Raw genomic sequence first — 17,172 nt, 5'->3', positions numbered from 1 at the left:
TTCCATTTTGGGCTCTGTGTAAGTGTGCAACGTCAGTGTGTATTTGTCAAAATAGTTCAAGAGTCACGCTTGTTTCTCACCCCACGCGTGTATGGAGAGCAGAAGCGGCGAGCAGGCGTTTGCCTTTTGCATCTGCAGTGTGCAGTGGAGCACAGATCAATATATTCCTGTCTATTCTATCTAGTTACCTATCTTTCTATATAAATATACTTTTCTTTACTTTCCATCTGCACCAAGGCCCACGTCAACTTCCTCCTATGCTGTTTCTTTAACCTGCAAGTCTTTATTTTACAATTTATATATATTTATTTATTTTACAATTTATCTTCCTGAGGCCCGAAGAAAAAAAAAACATTTTTTTCTGTGATCTCCTACATCCTTTGGGTTAAAAAAAATTCTACAATTTAGAGTTTTTACATTTTGTTTTTATTTTTAATTTTACAGCATGCCCACTGTAGTGGACCACAGGACCATTTTAGTTCAAAACGACTGCCACTTAGACCAGTGGTTCTCAAACTGGGGGTATGCATTTAATAAGGTATATGTCAAAAGCATCTGTGCAATATCAGACAGCACCCGTGAGAAACACAGCACAGTTATCGTTAAGAGATTCATTAATGAATTCATGTCAAACAGTGCGTGCAGGGCCGGTGAGTGGTCTGTCCGTGTATCTTTTGATCACTCAATAATGTTATAAAAATGTATTTTCTTGTGATAACAGGATTTCATTGAGACATATTTTCCTCACGCTTGAATATATATTTTTTTGCTTGTTAGTTTTGATTAGTGTTGATTTCAAATGCAGTAAATCTGTTTATAAAACTTGTAGTAACATAGCGATAAATGGTGCGCCTACATTTTTAAAGTTAGGAGCACCAGTACTACCAAGCAAAAATGTTAATTTCAAGCCCTGTAATGTATAGTAAATATAGTTAAAGTATTGTGAACAGCTTAAAAAAGCTATTTTTATTGTTTGTATATGCTTTGGTAGTGGGGGGTCGCGAGTTCTTGACGATCTTACATTGGGGGTCGCTGGTTTAAAAGTTTGAGAACCACTGACTTAGACAACAAAACTGTACAGGATATGGCTGTAAAGGGATAATAATCCAACATTAATGTAACAAAAACAAAACAAAAGCCATTTTTTCCTTTTGTATTGAAATTCCTAAAACAGTTTAGTCTGAAAAAGAGCCGAAGTAAAAAAAAAAACAATAAAAAAAGTGATGTTAATCCAAAACAAATTAACATAAAAGTGATTTAAAACTGATCGTCATTCTCTAATTGTCTCTAATTCTCTAATTATCTGATTGCCAGACTCTAAATCAGAGTCTCCCTCAACTATCTTATAAAGAATCCTCTCTGCTTCAGTTCTGCCCCCTACAACATGCAGTCATTAATTACATTAAGATGGTCCTGGTGTCTACTATAGTGGACATTTAAAAAAGGATATTTTGAAACACAAACAAGTTAACAGCTTTGAAAGCTAAATGTATTGTTCCTGACACTTTAATAAACAAATATATATGTAATAATAATAGTAAAAAAAACATTTAAAAAGCTAAATTTTACATGCCTCTCTCCTTCCCATAAAATTGGCTTTTTTGTATGTCAGCCATTTTGAATGCAGTGTAAGAAGTGGTTCCTAGCATGCCAGCCAATCAAATGACATATCACTAGAAAGTCTAGGATGACATTAAAATGAATTTCATTGTAATCTTAGGGCTTCAAGACTAGCTAGTAGCTCAAAAAATTCAAAGAAAGTTCATAAAAATGCAACGTCCACTACAAGTCACAAGTCAATGGGTGGGGTCTCAGGAGGATATCATAAAGAATGTATGCTTCTCAAGCTCTATGAAGAGTGTCATTCATGTATTTTAACATGCACTCGGTCAGAAGACAATCCCATGGGATATCATGACATTTTGTTTTTGTTCGTCAACATGATGAGGGCTTATAGTTACAATAATATTTCTACAATATGATTATAATGATATTTATACATGACCAAACTAATGTGCAACTTAAGCAAAACTAGGCCTAATACCTTTTTTTTTACACTTAGATTTGTATTTTGGGGCCAAACAAATATTTTATGCAATTTTTAAATTAAGTTAATTTGATTGACTATGTACAGTCTTTAAGCTATGTTTAATGTTTCATTGTTGAGTTGAACATTTTTAAGGGTCTCTGACACATTGCCCGCCAGAGCGGAATGAACCGCCCCCTAAAAAATTATTATTAAAAAAAAGCCATGCAATTTCCAAAAAATAAAAGTAAGTTACTCATACTCTGCTGGCTATTTGCATCTTGATTCTAATCGGGAGCCATTCAGTAAGTTTGTATTGTATAATTAGTAGTATTTACTACGTTATGTGTATGCCATTTCAAAATGCTACTTTATTTTCACTTTATGACACTCATAATCGATGTGTTAGTGGGACAGTACATGTGTGTCAAACACTTTGGTGAAACCCATTTGTTTGGGTTGGTTATATATTTGAAAAAAAAAACAGAAAAAGATGACTTTCGTGACGATGAGGTGTTAAAAACGGTAAGATGCCATTTGACAGTAAGAGTAAATGACTCGTAGATGTTGTTTTTCATTCCACTGATTATTCGCATTTTTAAATAATCAGTCAAGGAGGTGGCGCTGATCGACAGCAGTATTAGTTCAAAAACATTAAAAAGCAAGTAAAATCATTTCAAAGGTGTCCAAATGTGACTCTATACGCATGAAACTGCTGATCGATAGTTCCTAGCATCCTCCTTATGCATTCACATAAAACATAATGGGTATTTTTTATCTATAAAAACGATCTATAGAGGTACATATTCAGAATAAGCCTGGGTTGGTATATCCAGTTCTGTCTTTTATCCTCACTATCATCACTGAGGTGACAACCCTGCTCCCTCTGTGTCCTCGGCTGTGTTTATTTTGGATGAATTAAATGCAGATCTCAAATTCTGAGTATGGGTCAACTTATTTGGCTACATGTCATGAATGACAACTTTGTTTGATTTACTGCAAATACTTTTGAAAGCCGGTTTGGTTTCATGACAGGGACTTTGAATAGAATGTCTTTGATGTGCTTTTAGGACATTAGGAATCACTTGAAAGCTCTTTATCAACATTTTTAGTTATTTCTTCATAGAAATCTGGTGAAGGATCAATGAAATATTGGATTTTAATAACCCTGGACTTAAGCGCACCTTCTGCCTTTATTGAAATGATTTAAAGGAAGGTTAATTTAATGCCTTCACTGCCATTACTTTCACATTTAAAATTTAATGTTGCTCATCTGTGCAGTCAGTGAAGCATAAGCTTTGATTGGCTGATCCTTTAAAGTAATGAGGTGGTGTCCTGTTAATGCACACCCAGTGAGCACCTCTCTTCCAGCAGATTGTTTTGCCTCAATTACCATGGGGATCTCTGTACTTTTTCCTATTAGTCACAGCATTGTTAAAAAAAGCACACACCTGAGCACTTAGAAATAACCACTGCTGTATAAGACGATGATATGTATTTATTTTATTCGATTTCATTATCAGTGAACAAAAGCAAGAGGAAGAAGGCTGTCAGTGTTGCCAGATTGGAAATGTCAAAGTACCAGAACCTCAAAATTATCGAATTTCGAGTTAAACGGTGAGTATACAGCGTGTGTCTAGACAAATAGCGTTTTGACACAATGTGCAAATTACCACAAAAACTTGGCGTGCCTTAGTGGGAAGGTTTACATCCCATCTCCTAGTCTCTGTTAACGCATACCTGCGTGTTGGCAGATGTTGAGGGATTCATTTTGCAGTAAAATGTCGTCATGGACCACAACATAGTGCTGGTTGGCTTGAAAGCAGTGCATCCTCCTGAATTTTTAACACAGAGGTGTGCACGAACACATTCAGAGTATCTGTAATGAGGCAATTTTGTGGCTTTGTTTAGATGAGATTAACATTGGAAAAACCACTTTCACATGACGCATTTAAATGAGGAAAAGGAGAACATCAAGGGCAAACTACCCTATCTTTCTCACCTATCTTTTCAGCGCAAATGTTTTAAACTTTATTTTTTTAACTAATTGACCTCAACCTTGGCATGGGCCGGTATAAGTTTCTCCTGGTATGATAACCTTGGATAAAAATATCACTGTGTCACAGTATTGTGATTACTTCTCTAAAATATGTTCTTTTTAAATATCTTGGTAAAAAACAAGAACTTTTTTCCCCACTTTGAACACGATAGCTGCGTTCGAAATTGCATACTTCTAAACTATATAGTATGCTAAAAACAGTATGCAAGTCGAGTAGTAGGTCCGAATTCATAGAATTCGAAAAACAATATGTGAGAAGTATGCTTTACCTACTACTTCCAGTGAGATTCTGAAGTGCGCACCTGATGGAAGCTACGCTATTCCATGATGCACTTCAAGAGTTCACACTTAGCTGATGATTCATCAATAGCTTGTTTGGCATGCTGTCCCGGGAGAGAGCCCCGAGCTCAAGGGATCCTCGAGCCCGGGGCTTCCTCCCGTTTGCAGAGCGAGAGGGGAGCCTGAGCTCGGTGGATCTCAGAACTCCCCGTCTGCAGTAGCTAAGGGAACCCGTGAGGAAAAAGCAAGGGGCTAGACAAATGTTTCATTGTTATGCATGATGTATATTTTTTGGATGGGAGGAAACCGGAGAACCCGGGGAAAACCCACGCGGACACGGGGAGAACATACAAACTCCTCACAGAAACACCTACCGACCTGGCAGGACCAGGGTTGGCAGTGTTCTTGCTGTGGGGCTAACAGTGCTAACCACTGGGCCTCCGTGCCGCCCGATCTAAGGTTAAGGAGGAGAATGGGGAGGAAGGGGGGTTTCTTCCAAACGAAGATAAGTTGGACTGAAAACTGTGGTTATTTATAGTAGCTTATGGCTCATATGATTGGACGATACTGATTAGCTTAATACGAGACCGGCTGTGATAAATCATAAGCACGTGATCCTCTCGAAATTAGTTTATTAATAAACCTCACTTTGAGAGAATTCATGAATGGAAGTGAAGCGAATATGTCATGTGATGATGACAAAATGGCATCCATAGTGCATCCAAGCTCCATTCATATTACTCACATTCATACTGTGTAGAACGTACTTTTGTATCAGTCGAGTAGTACATTTAAATGCAATACCTACTGAGTAGTAGGTCATTTTTAGACGCAGCCAACATATTGTATTATGAGAAACATTTAAAGTATTTTGGAACAGTGTTCTAACAGATTGTATTACAGTGCATTGTATTGTGCTGCAATTGATTCCTTTACAATTTAAAATGGCATGTTTAGATATCTTTTCTGCTGGAGATACTGTTGTCCAAAAAAAATGTAAAAATAAAACATACCTTAGGAACGGTATAACTGAAAATTTTGGCGGATTTAAAACCTTTTCAAAACTGCGGTAAATCTTGAAAATGGTTATCGTGCCATGCCTACCTCAACCTGAAAACTACTTACATAAGCACGGTCGCTCTCTGCAGGAATATTAACTCATGAGAGAGCCATTCTCCACGTTGATTGGATGAGATAGAAAATGTGCATAACCACATTCTCCTCACTGACAGTAGACAAAAGATGCAGCTAGATCAAGAAGTATTGAAGCCCTAAGATTATTCATTTTAATGCCATAAAATTCTGAAATTATTATACATTATAGGATTTTTTTTAATTATTTATCGTACAGAGGTCGACATTATCCTACAAATACGATAATTATCGTACGTCTGACAGCGCTGGAGGCTGTAACCAATCCCTATGTATATGCTGTCTATGAAACTAGTCAGACACTCCTTAATAAACAATTAATTATTAGCTATTAATCATATTTCGTTCTCAGGAAACTTGCATATTAAAGCCCCTATATCAACTAAATATGACTGTAAATATATTTTGCTACCTTACCTTACCACAGATGCCAGAGAAGATGATAGTTTCAGCAAATAATGTTTATTCATCAAAGGCAATCTTTGAAATATCTTGCTAGCTAATCTCACAGCTTTGTTCAAGTAAACTTGTGAAAATGTACCAGTGAAAAACACCAATTCTGCCTTTTCTCAATACTAGGTGATAATTCTCTGTATAAAAGCGCCACTTTCTAACAATAAGCCAGGTGCGTTCCTGTCAAATGTGCTAGGAATCATTAAAGCACTGTAACAAAATAGAGCTGTGCTCCGACATAGACATGAGCCTGAAGATAATCACAGAAAAGAACCTTCTCTTTAATCATCTCTTACTGTACTTTGAGAATTGACAATGGATTGTGGAAAGGAGTCATGTAGCAATAATTGGAGTATTGGTGTTTTCTCCAATTCATCAAGTCAGAAGGGATTATTTCACATATTCACGTCACTTATGTGCCTCTACTACATCTACTTTGTCCTTTGTATCAGTAGTACTTAGAAATACAATGTCACATCATCCCTTTTAGATGTTATCGCTTTGAATCATTTCTAACCACTCGCATCTTGTGTAGACACAGACGATTCAGTTTTCTATGCACTTTGATGAAACAACACACAGTTGCGTCCCACACTTTGCACTTTTGCACTATTTATGAATTTACACACTCAACAGGATAGTATATGAATGTAGTGTAGTCCCAAATGGAACACTAACCTTTTTTTACTGAGCAGAAATTCAAACCATTTTTCAGACGACAATTGACGGTTGCCAAATTAGCAAAATAAATGACCAAACCACCAAATATTACCTGTCCTGAGTATAACCCAGGCATGGGCAAACTTGATCCTCGAGGGCCGGTGTCCCTGCAGAGTTTTGCTCCAACACTAATCAAACACACCTGAACACCCTAATTAGTGTCTTTAAGATCACTAGAAAGCTACAAGCAGGTGTGTTTGATTAGTGTTGGAGCAAAACAATGCATGGACACCGGCCCTCCAGGATCGAGTTTGCCCATCCCTGGTATAACCACATTCACCTTTGAGAGCAGTGTAATCACTCTCGTAGAAGAGTTTTGCCTTGACGATCCAAAATACATAATCCAACATCAGTGCCTGAAAGCTCCGCCCTTTCCGCTAGTGAGCAAAGCTGTAGCTATTACAGTGTGTGACGTGTCCAACATTCCACACTTCATTTTAAAGGTTGAAAAAGTGCATCCTGCAGGTATTTAAAGTGCACTTATTCTTTTTAGAAATTTAGTGTGAATGCACTACTTGCACTATTTATACTATAAAATGGGTATAATAGTGCACAAGTAATAGTGCGTTTTGGGATACACCTACAGACTTCTGTTCATTCTTACATCCAACCACAAAACATCTCAATGGCTTGCTCTTACAGGATGTCCGCGGGGTCTTAAAAAGTAAGTTGATACTTTAATTATGAGAAAATTAAGGCCCTTAAAAGGAATTAAAAAGTCTTAATCGTGTTTTTACAAGGTCTTAAATTTTGTTCATGTGTTGTCTAAAGTTTTTGAATCTATTAATCACAGCGTGCTCGTTCCACATGACTGGCGCATCCTGCAAGCTCCACCATCCAGATGATGTCATGTAATTTGCAACAAACGCGGGAAGTTGATGTGACGCTCTCCACATGTAGCAAAACCATAGAGTGAAACAGACTGCAAAATGGGAAAATGTAAGTTTGCGTACTCTTGGTTGGAGTTTAAATAGTGGCTGAAGCCTGTCGCTGAAAACATTCCCGTAATTTATTCTTTCAAGCTTTGTTTCTTCCGAGTTTATCTGAGTTCTTTTGCATGGTTGTGCTCCATTGATTTATTTAACTACAACTGTTTATTTATAACTGTTTAGGTTTGATACAGATTAGAAGTGATGAGGTCTTAAAATATTCTGAGAAGGTCTTTAAAAAATCTTTAAAAGGTATTGAAATTATCTTTAGGATTCCTGCATATACCCTTTCACGAGTTCACACTTGAAATCGTTTCAGAATAAAGCATATTTGGCGTACTGTCCGGGGAGAGGGCTCTGAGCTCGGGGAGACACCCCAAGTCGAGTTGGGATTCGAGCGAAGTATCTAGCCCGACCCCAGAACGCTCCCCCCGGGATTGTAATGCTTAAGAGGTGAGGTGTTGGGGTGGTGGAGGGATGCTAAAGTCATGAGATGCTGCAGGTAAGACAGCTTTGGTAGATATATAGGGGTTTGGTCAAGAACTGATTGGATAATAGAATAATTGTCAATGACGTATTTGATTCTGAAAGTTCTGCGCGTGCTCCTCCCAAAATTTGTTTACAAAACATCACGTCTTACAACTCTTACTGCTTCAGAGGTTTGTTCCAGTCAACCCTAAGTGCCCTGTGAAGTAGACATCACAATATATTCTGCCATGAGTCCAGTTTGAAATCGTGTTCAATTTAAAAGTTATCAAGCACAAGACATCACATATGATTAAATTACTCTTCACACTACTTTAATGTTTGAATATATTTATAATTGAAAGTCCTGCATAAATCTGTGTTCATGTGGGTTTCCTCTGGGTGCTCTGGTTTCCTCCACAGTCCAAAGACATGTGCTGTAGGTGAATTGAATAAACTAAATTGGCCGTAGTGTATGTGTGTGAATGCAAGAGTGTATGGATGTTTCCCAGTGTTGGGTTGTGACTGGAAGGGCATCTGCTCTGTAAAACATATGCTGGATAAGTTGCAACTATGTTAGGAACAATATGGCTGCGTAGGAAATCACCTACTACTCAGTAGGTACTACATTTGAATTTAACTTACTACTCGGATATTAGAAAAGTATATTCTATACAGTAGAGTAGAATGGAATGGAACTCAGACCTACTACATACGCCATTTTGTCATCATCACGTGACCTACCCACGTCAGTTGCGTCGCTTTACTCCCATTCATGAATTCTCTCGCAGTGCATCATGGCATAGCATGGCATCCATCACACTTCAGAATCTCGCCGGAAGTAGTAGGTCATTCGAGTACTTCTCACGTACTGATTTTTTAAAATTCTATGAATTCGGACGTACTACACAGCTCGCATAATGATTTTAGCATACTATAAAGCATGGAAGTATGTGATTATGGGCGCAGCTTAAGAGTCCTTCATGGAGCTCTCTTCTAATGAGCTGGTTATTTAAATCAGGTGTGTTACATGGACATGCCAAAAAAGCAGTCCAAGGGACCACAAGGACCAGGATTGAGACCGTTGGTTTAGGGGATTATCTACCCATTTGAACTTCCCACTAATCGAACAATGGCGGACTGAACAATATGCTCAATGAGACAATGGAAGACTGTACAATCTGCTCAGGATGGGGTCTAGCTAAGTATAGCAGTGTCTGTCAACATCATAAAAATTGTTCAGAGAAAGTACAGACAATTTATGGCTATGGTGATGGCTCTTGTAAAACACGTTTTTAATCTCAATGTGCTTTTTTTCCTGGTAAAATGAAGGCTTTAATAATAACAAAAATGGATTCATATCATTGTATGTCCACATTGCAAAAACTCGCCTTTCTTACCAAGAGGTTTTGTCTACTTTCTAGTCCAAATATCTATAGATTAAGTCAATAAGCATTTTCTAGACAAGTAATTTTTTTTGTCTTGTTTTGAGAAATAATGTGTCAAAAGAGAGTGATTTTTTTTTTTTTAAACAAGCATAATAATCTGCCAATGGGGTACGAAAAATAATCGTGTTTTTGATTTAAAATAAGATTATTTTGCTTACCCGATTAGCAGATTATTTTGCTTGTTTTAAGGAAAAATTCACTTAATTTTGGCATATTATTTCTTAAATGAAGACAATACATTTTGGTTGTCTAGAATGCTTCTTGATTTAAGAATATATAGATATTCAGACTAAAAACAACAACAAAAAATCTAAGCAAGAAAAGCATTTTTTGCAGTGCACACTATAATAGGTTCAAATGAACTGCTGTCTGTTTAAAAAGATTACCCACTGAATATAGCAGTCAAAATTAGTCCATTTCCCAGGCAAGGCTGAATGCTACTGGTAAAGGCTGAAAAACATTTGTCTGCTAATTTGCAGAAGAGTTGTGCCACCTAGTGGTCAGGAGCTGCAAATACATTAGAAGCAGCAGCAGAACCTGCTGTAGCAAAATACCTCTGATTGAGAAGCATCTGTATTTAATAAGTAATCCTTGTCTGTCCTATACAATTTATCACATTTAAAAAGATATTTCTGATTGCAGGCAGACTGAGTGCTTAATGCTCACAAAAAGAAAAAGAGTTAAATAGAATAATCACAAAATAACATCGAAAAGTAAGTAATCTCTGCAATCAGCCAATTTTCTTCCACGCCGACTCAAGCACGTTCATTTGACTAAGATTTTTGCTTCATCAGGGGTTACCACAGCAGAATGAACTGCCAATTAGTCTGGCATATGTTAACTTACATCTTTCCTGCTGTGAGGTGACAGTGCTACCCACTGAGCCACCATGCAGCCCCAACTCATCCCTCTTACCTTTCTAGGTCTATTTTAGATTATGGAAAAAATTAAACCACTTAAAAATTCTTAATAAAGGACTGATCCTGTAACATTTCTTCAGTTTACTTCTATATGTATGAATATAATTTTTCAGATAATAACAATTAGTTAGAAGAAAACATGTTTTCATTGGTTGTTGCTCTCGAGGTTTTTTATCCTTCACTTTCTGCCAATTGGTGAAGTTATTTCCTTGCCGCTGTCGCCACTGGCTCAATGGATTTGCTCTTCAGTGTTTGGATTTCAGCAGTGAAAATTAAACCACACTGAACTGAACTAAACTGAACTTCAACGTTGAAAACTGGACTGACACTGTTTCAATTTACTTTAATCTTCTATGTGAGGCTGATTTGACAAATTCTACATTGTAAAAGCGCTATACAAATAAAGATGAATTGAATTGAATACTGAAAAGCAGGGTTAAAACATTAATATTTTGTCTTTTGTTAATGTTTTATAATTATAAAAAGGGAGCTGAATGAAGTGACGACCTAATTAGAAATGCTGGACTCTGTAGTTCTCATGTTATATCAGGTAAGCTCACGCTATGCTGAATCATACACATTACTCGTTTTTGATGTAATGTTTGTGTGTGTGTGTGATTTGAAATATAGAATTACAATCTCATATTCGTAGTCATAACCAACACATTTAAAATACAGATTAATGCTGTTTATTTAGGCTTGATACAATTCATTCATTCTTTCATTTTCCTTTAGCTTAGGCAAGGCAAGGCAAGTTTATTTATATAGCACATTTCATACACAGTAGCAATTCAAAGTGCTTTACATAAACAGGAATAAAAGAAACAAGTATAAGAGAAATAAAAACAAATAATAGAAATGGTAAAAATAGAAATAAAATAAAAGCTGATAAAATGTGTTATAAAAGAATTAAAAAGAAGAGAAAAACATAGTAGTTCGATCTGTCGGACGTAGCACAGTGCTCATTCAGTAAAGGCACAGCTAAACAGATGTGTTTTCAGTCTTGATTTGAACGTGCCTAATGTTGGAGCACATCTGATCATTTCTGGAAGCTGATTCCAGCAGCGAGGGGCGTAGTAGCTTAGTCCCCTTATTTATCAGAAGTCGCCACAGCAGAATGAACCGCCAACTTATCTAGCATATGTTTTATGCAGCCGATGCCCTTCCAGCCGCAACCTGCAAGAAAACATGGGAGAACATACCAACTTCACACAGAAACGCCAACTGATCCAGCCAGGGCTTGAACCGCTAACCACTGAGCAACCGTGCCGTCCGTAGGCTTAGAAAAATATAAACAAATTAACTCAATTAAATATCTGCTCTATCCACTTTTTATATTGTTACCCCTGGTGTCTAATAATAGAACATAGATGGATATGTACTGCTTATTAAATCAGATTAATGGATACAAATTATTTGAACCACAAACTTACCCGCTTGTTAAGTGTGATGTAACGCGAAGCGGCTTCCGGGTCCAAACGCTATATCAAACTGTATGGGAAGACTCAACAAATGGTAATAATAAACATTTTCAAAGCGATGTAATACTTTCAAAAATCACGCTCACAATATCCGATGGCCAGAAAGTGATTCATTTTTTATAAATTGTAACAATTTTGGGATTTTTGATGCAGCAAGTCCAGAGACTGTTGTGTACACTACGAATTTGTATAAAATTCACTTTAAAGAGTGATATGACTAAAAAACGTCCATAAACAAATATTTTCTCAATTCAAATGAGTAGCGGCTCGGACCCAGAAACACTATTCCATACGTCATGACTTAAAAAGTTGATTAACCAGAAAAAAAAGGGATAAAAAATAGGGTACTACAAACTCAGCCTACCGTAGTTTGATGGTTACAACTAGGAATGGAGCAGATACCAGATCCTCATAGTAAATACTGCAGCATTAAACAAAGTTAGCAATGTTGGTTGCAGAATAGGTTTTGTTTTCTGTGAAAATTTGATGGAAGGCAGGAAGTGTGCAGAGGGAAATGAATGACTGTACAGTAAATGAACGGATCTTGACGTGTCTTATAATGTGTTCCTTAATTCCTACCATGTTACATTTAACCTTAGAATCTAATCGTTGCATGATGCAGGAGGGCAGTCATGAAGAACTTTGGGTGTTAAAATTTGAGTCACATGGAGGAAAGATTTGGAATCACTGCTACAGTATTTCATTCACCCTTTTTCACATACAGGCTTCTTTTTTGCTAGCAGTGTGACTTGTCAGCCATTCCTTTCACAAGAGCTTTACTCATAATTTCAGCAAAAACACCTCTGAATGTCCAAGGCTAAATTTAGAGCATTGACTTTAGTCACCAATCGTGCCTGTTTTCTTGACCTACTGCTGAGTGGAACTTCCATGGATCAAGCTGTTATAGTGTACCAAATAATATCCCTCACTTATTTAGTTCACCTCTGTATTCCCTGTGACAAAGAAGTGATGCTGAGTTTTCCATATTGCATCTGCTGAATGCGGTCAAAGTGTGCTGAATTGCAATTTCATGACAAAGGTTGCATCAAAGTTGTCTTAGTAATTTTTCTCTTTTTGCGTTTGCATTTCAAGATTTCTCTAAGCATCTCTTAGTGTCAGTGAAAGCACTGAAAGTAGTTTCCATTCAGCCTTAAAACTGAATCATTCACTCCATTAGAAGTCCAGGTGCTTGGCTCAGGTCTCAACATGAAGGAGAGCAGGCAGATGTCTGGCTTTTTCCCTAAAGCTTTTTATGCTTTTGTTTCTTGCTGTCCTGTAGCATGATTTACTCTGTAAAATGTGGAACAATCAAAATTCCATTATTTAGTAATAATAATATACATTTTCTAAATTTGAATGCAATTTGTCTTATTTGTTTACTGTTCGACATACACTCAACGATCACTTTATTAGGTACACCTGTCCAACTGCTCGTTAACACAAATTTCTAATCAGCCAATTACATAGTAGCAACTCAATGCATTTAGGCATGTAGACATGGTCAAGATGATCTGCTGCAGTTCAAACCGAGCATCAGAATGGGGAAGAAAGGTGATTTAAGTGACTCGATTCGGATGGTAGGGTCAGAATTTAGCATCAACAACATGAAATCAGGGATCCATCCTGCATTGTATCAATGGTTCAGGCTGGTGGTGTAATGGTGTGGGAGATATTTTCTTGGCACACTTTGGGTCCAATAGTGCTAATTGAGCTTCGTGTCAATGCCACAGCCTACTTGAGTATTGTTGCTGACCCTGTCAATCCCTTTATGACCACAGTGTACCCATCTTCTGATGGCTACTTCCAGCAGGATAATGTGCCATGTCATAAAGCGTGAGTCATCTCAGACTGGTTTCTTGAACATGACAAGTTCACTGTACTCAAATGGCCTCCTCAGTCACCAGAGGTCAATCCAATAGAGTATCTTTGGGAAGTGGTGTAACGAGAGATTCGCCTCATGGATGTGCAGCCGACAAATCTGCAGCAACTGCGTGATGCTATCATGTCATTATGGACCAAAATCCCTGAGGAATATTTCCAGTACCTTGTTGAATCTATACCACGAGGGATTAAGGCAGTTCTGAAGGCAAAAGAGGTCCGACCCGGCATTAGTATGGTGTACCTAATAAAGTAGCTGGTGAGTGTATATTACCTTTTACCATCAAGTTGGTCCACTCCCAAACTAGCTAGCACAGAGAGAATGTAGGGCTCTGCAGGCTACATCACCCCCTGGCTTGATGATTTTTTTACTAAACTGCACTAGTGACTTGTTTTCTGAATTTATTTATGGGTGACTGAGAGCTCATTACATTATTATAAAAAATGTTGTCCTCACTTAATCTTCACTTCAAAAGTACGCCCTTTTTTTCTGTACATTACATTCTATTGGCACTTTTCCTTTCCTCCTTTCATCTTTCCCTTTATCTGTATTTTCTCTTCATCCTGTCCCTTGTGAGAGCACCTCTGTGTGGTCACTCTGACGTACATGTTATTAGTCTGAGTTAGGCTACAGAGACATGAGGGAATATTTGATTCACAGCAGCTGCCCTCTTCACTGTGGAGTGTACAGATGGAGGTGCACCTGCGTCCCTCATTTCACTCTTCGCACATACACACACACACACACACACACACACACACACTCTCTCTCTCTCTCTCTCTCACATATCCTCACATATCACTTGTAAAGAAGCTTGTGTGTTAGTTTGTCCATCTTTATGTATTTTATGTGCTAATGTAGATTGTGATTACCCTTTCATAGGTTGATAATAATTTAACAATACAATGTTATTAATCAATGTATAATTATCAGCAATTACACTCTAAAAATGGTGAAAATTACTTACATTAAATAACAATTTATAAATGTCAGTACATCTTGCCAAAAAATATGACCCGGTAACAGGAAGTAACATCAAAGCTTGATCTCCAGAGCTAAACTGACAGCTCTCTGAGCAACTGGTCTTCATTTTCAGCTGTGGTTTATGATATGTGTATATAATCTGCATCAAATGGTGATTTTGAGGTCTTGCTTATTGGACCCAAAAACCTCACACTCAAAAATCTATAACACTGTCTAACCATTGATGCACTCTGTTCAGTCCTCATCTTTAATCAGAAATGTGGGGGTGATTTTTGATAGAAATCTGTCGTTTGAAGGCCAGATTTCAAGCAAAACTGCATTTTTTCATCTTAAAAGTGTTGCCAAATTTCAACATGTGCTTAACTGTCTAATGTGGCGTAAAAAGCGCATTTATACTTTCATGACCTCTCGGATTAGACTATTGTAATGTGTTACTAGGTGGTTGTCCTGTAGACATAATTAACAAACTTCAGTTGGTTCAAAATGCAGCTGCTACAGTGCTTTCTAGAACAAAGAAATATGATCATATTACTCCAGTGCTTTCATCATTGCATTGGCTCCCTTAGCTTAGCTCCCCAGTATTTGAGGGAGCTCCTGGTGTATTACAGCCCCTCACGTCCACTACGCTCAATTAATTCTGGACAATTGATTATTTGCAGAATATCCTAAATCAACTGTAGGCGGTTGATCATATCTGGAAAGTACCTTGGAAAGTATGTGTATGAAATGTATACGTAAAGAGTGTATCATGGGTTCTATTCCAGGCTTTGACAGGATTGTATCTTATATAGAGTGTATCATGTGTGCATATGTATGGAGTGTATCATATATGAATGTATATGTAAAGATTGTATCATGTATGCATATGTACGGAAAGTATATGTAAAGAGTGTATATGTAAGTATACGTAAAGACTGTATCATGTGTGTATATGCATGCAACTTACATGTAAAGAGTATCGTGTGGAATGTATAGAATGTAGCGCAGATGTAAGTAACTCACCTGTCACCCCAGGGACCCAGACTTTGGCAGGATTGTATCATATATAGAGTGCATCATGTGTGTATATGTAAAGAGTGTATCATGGGTTCTATTCCAGACTTTGACAGGATTGTATCATATATAGAGTGTATCATGTGTGCATATGTATAGAGTGTGTTGATGGATGAAATGTATATGTAAAGACCGTATCATGTGTGCATCTGTATGGAAAGTATGTGTGTGGATTGTATCATATGTGTTGGTGTATAAAAATGTATATTTAAAGACTGTATCATGTGTGCATATGTATGGAGTGTATTATATATGTAAAGATTGTATCATGTGTATATGTATGAAATGTATATGTAAAGACTGTATCGTGTGTGTATATGTAAAGAGTGTATCATGTGCAGTGTGCATGTGCATCATCACCTTCCAGTAGCGCAGAGGTAAGTAACTCACCTGTCACGCAAGGGACCCGGGTTCTGTTCCAGACAGGATTGTATAATATATAGACTGTATCATGTGTGCCTATGTATGGAATATATGTAAAGACTGTGAATGTGAAAGAGTGCATATGTATGGAGTGTATCATATATAGAGTGTATGAAATGTATATGTAAAGACTGTGTGCATATGTATGAAATGTATATGTAAAGACTGTATCATGTGTGCATATGTATGGTACTTGCATGTAAAGAGTATCATGTAAATATAAAGTGTATCATATATATAAATCGAATGTATATGTAAAGATTGTATCGTGTGCCTATGTATGAAGTGTGCATATGTATGGAACTTAAATGTAAAGAATATCATATGTGGTATACACATGTAAAGAGTGTATGTATGAATGTATATGTAAAGAGTGTATCATGGGTTCTATTCCAAACTTTGACATGATTGTATCATTGGTGCATATGTATGGAGTGTTGATGTATGAAATGTATATGTAAAAACTGTATCATGTGTGCATATGTATGTAAAGAGTATCATGGACTGTATATGTAAAGAGTGTGCCTATGTATGAAGTGTATCATGCGTGCATATGTATGGAACTTACATGTAAAGAGTATCATATGTGGAATACACATGTAAAGAGTGTATCGTAAATGTATCATGTGTGCATATGTATGGACTTACATGTAAAAAGTATCATGAATGGAATACACATGTAAAGAGTATATCATGTGTGCATATGACTGTATCGTGTGTGTGTGTATATGTGCATGTGTATCATCACCTTCCAGTAGCGCAGAGGTAAGTAACTCACCTGTCACGCCAGGGTTCTATTCCAGACTTTGACAGGATATTAGAATGTATCATGTATGAAATGTATATGTAAAGATTGTATCATGTGTGCATCTGTATGGAAAGTATGTGTATGGCTTGTATC

The sequence above is a fragment of the Danio aesculapii genome, chromosome 9 (genome assembly GCF_903798145.1).
Source record: "Danio aesculapii chromosome 9, fDanAes4.1, whole genome shotgun sequence".
Taxonomy (NCBI): Eukaryota; Metazoa; Chordata; class Actinopteri; order Cypriniformes; family Danionidae; genus Danio; species Danio aesculapii.
This window is presented reverse-complemented; position numbering follows the sequence as displayed.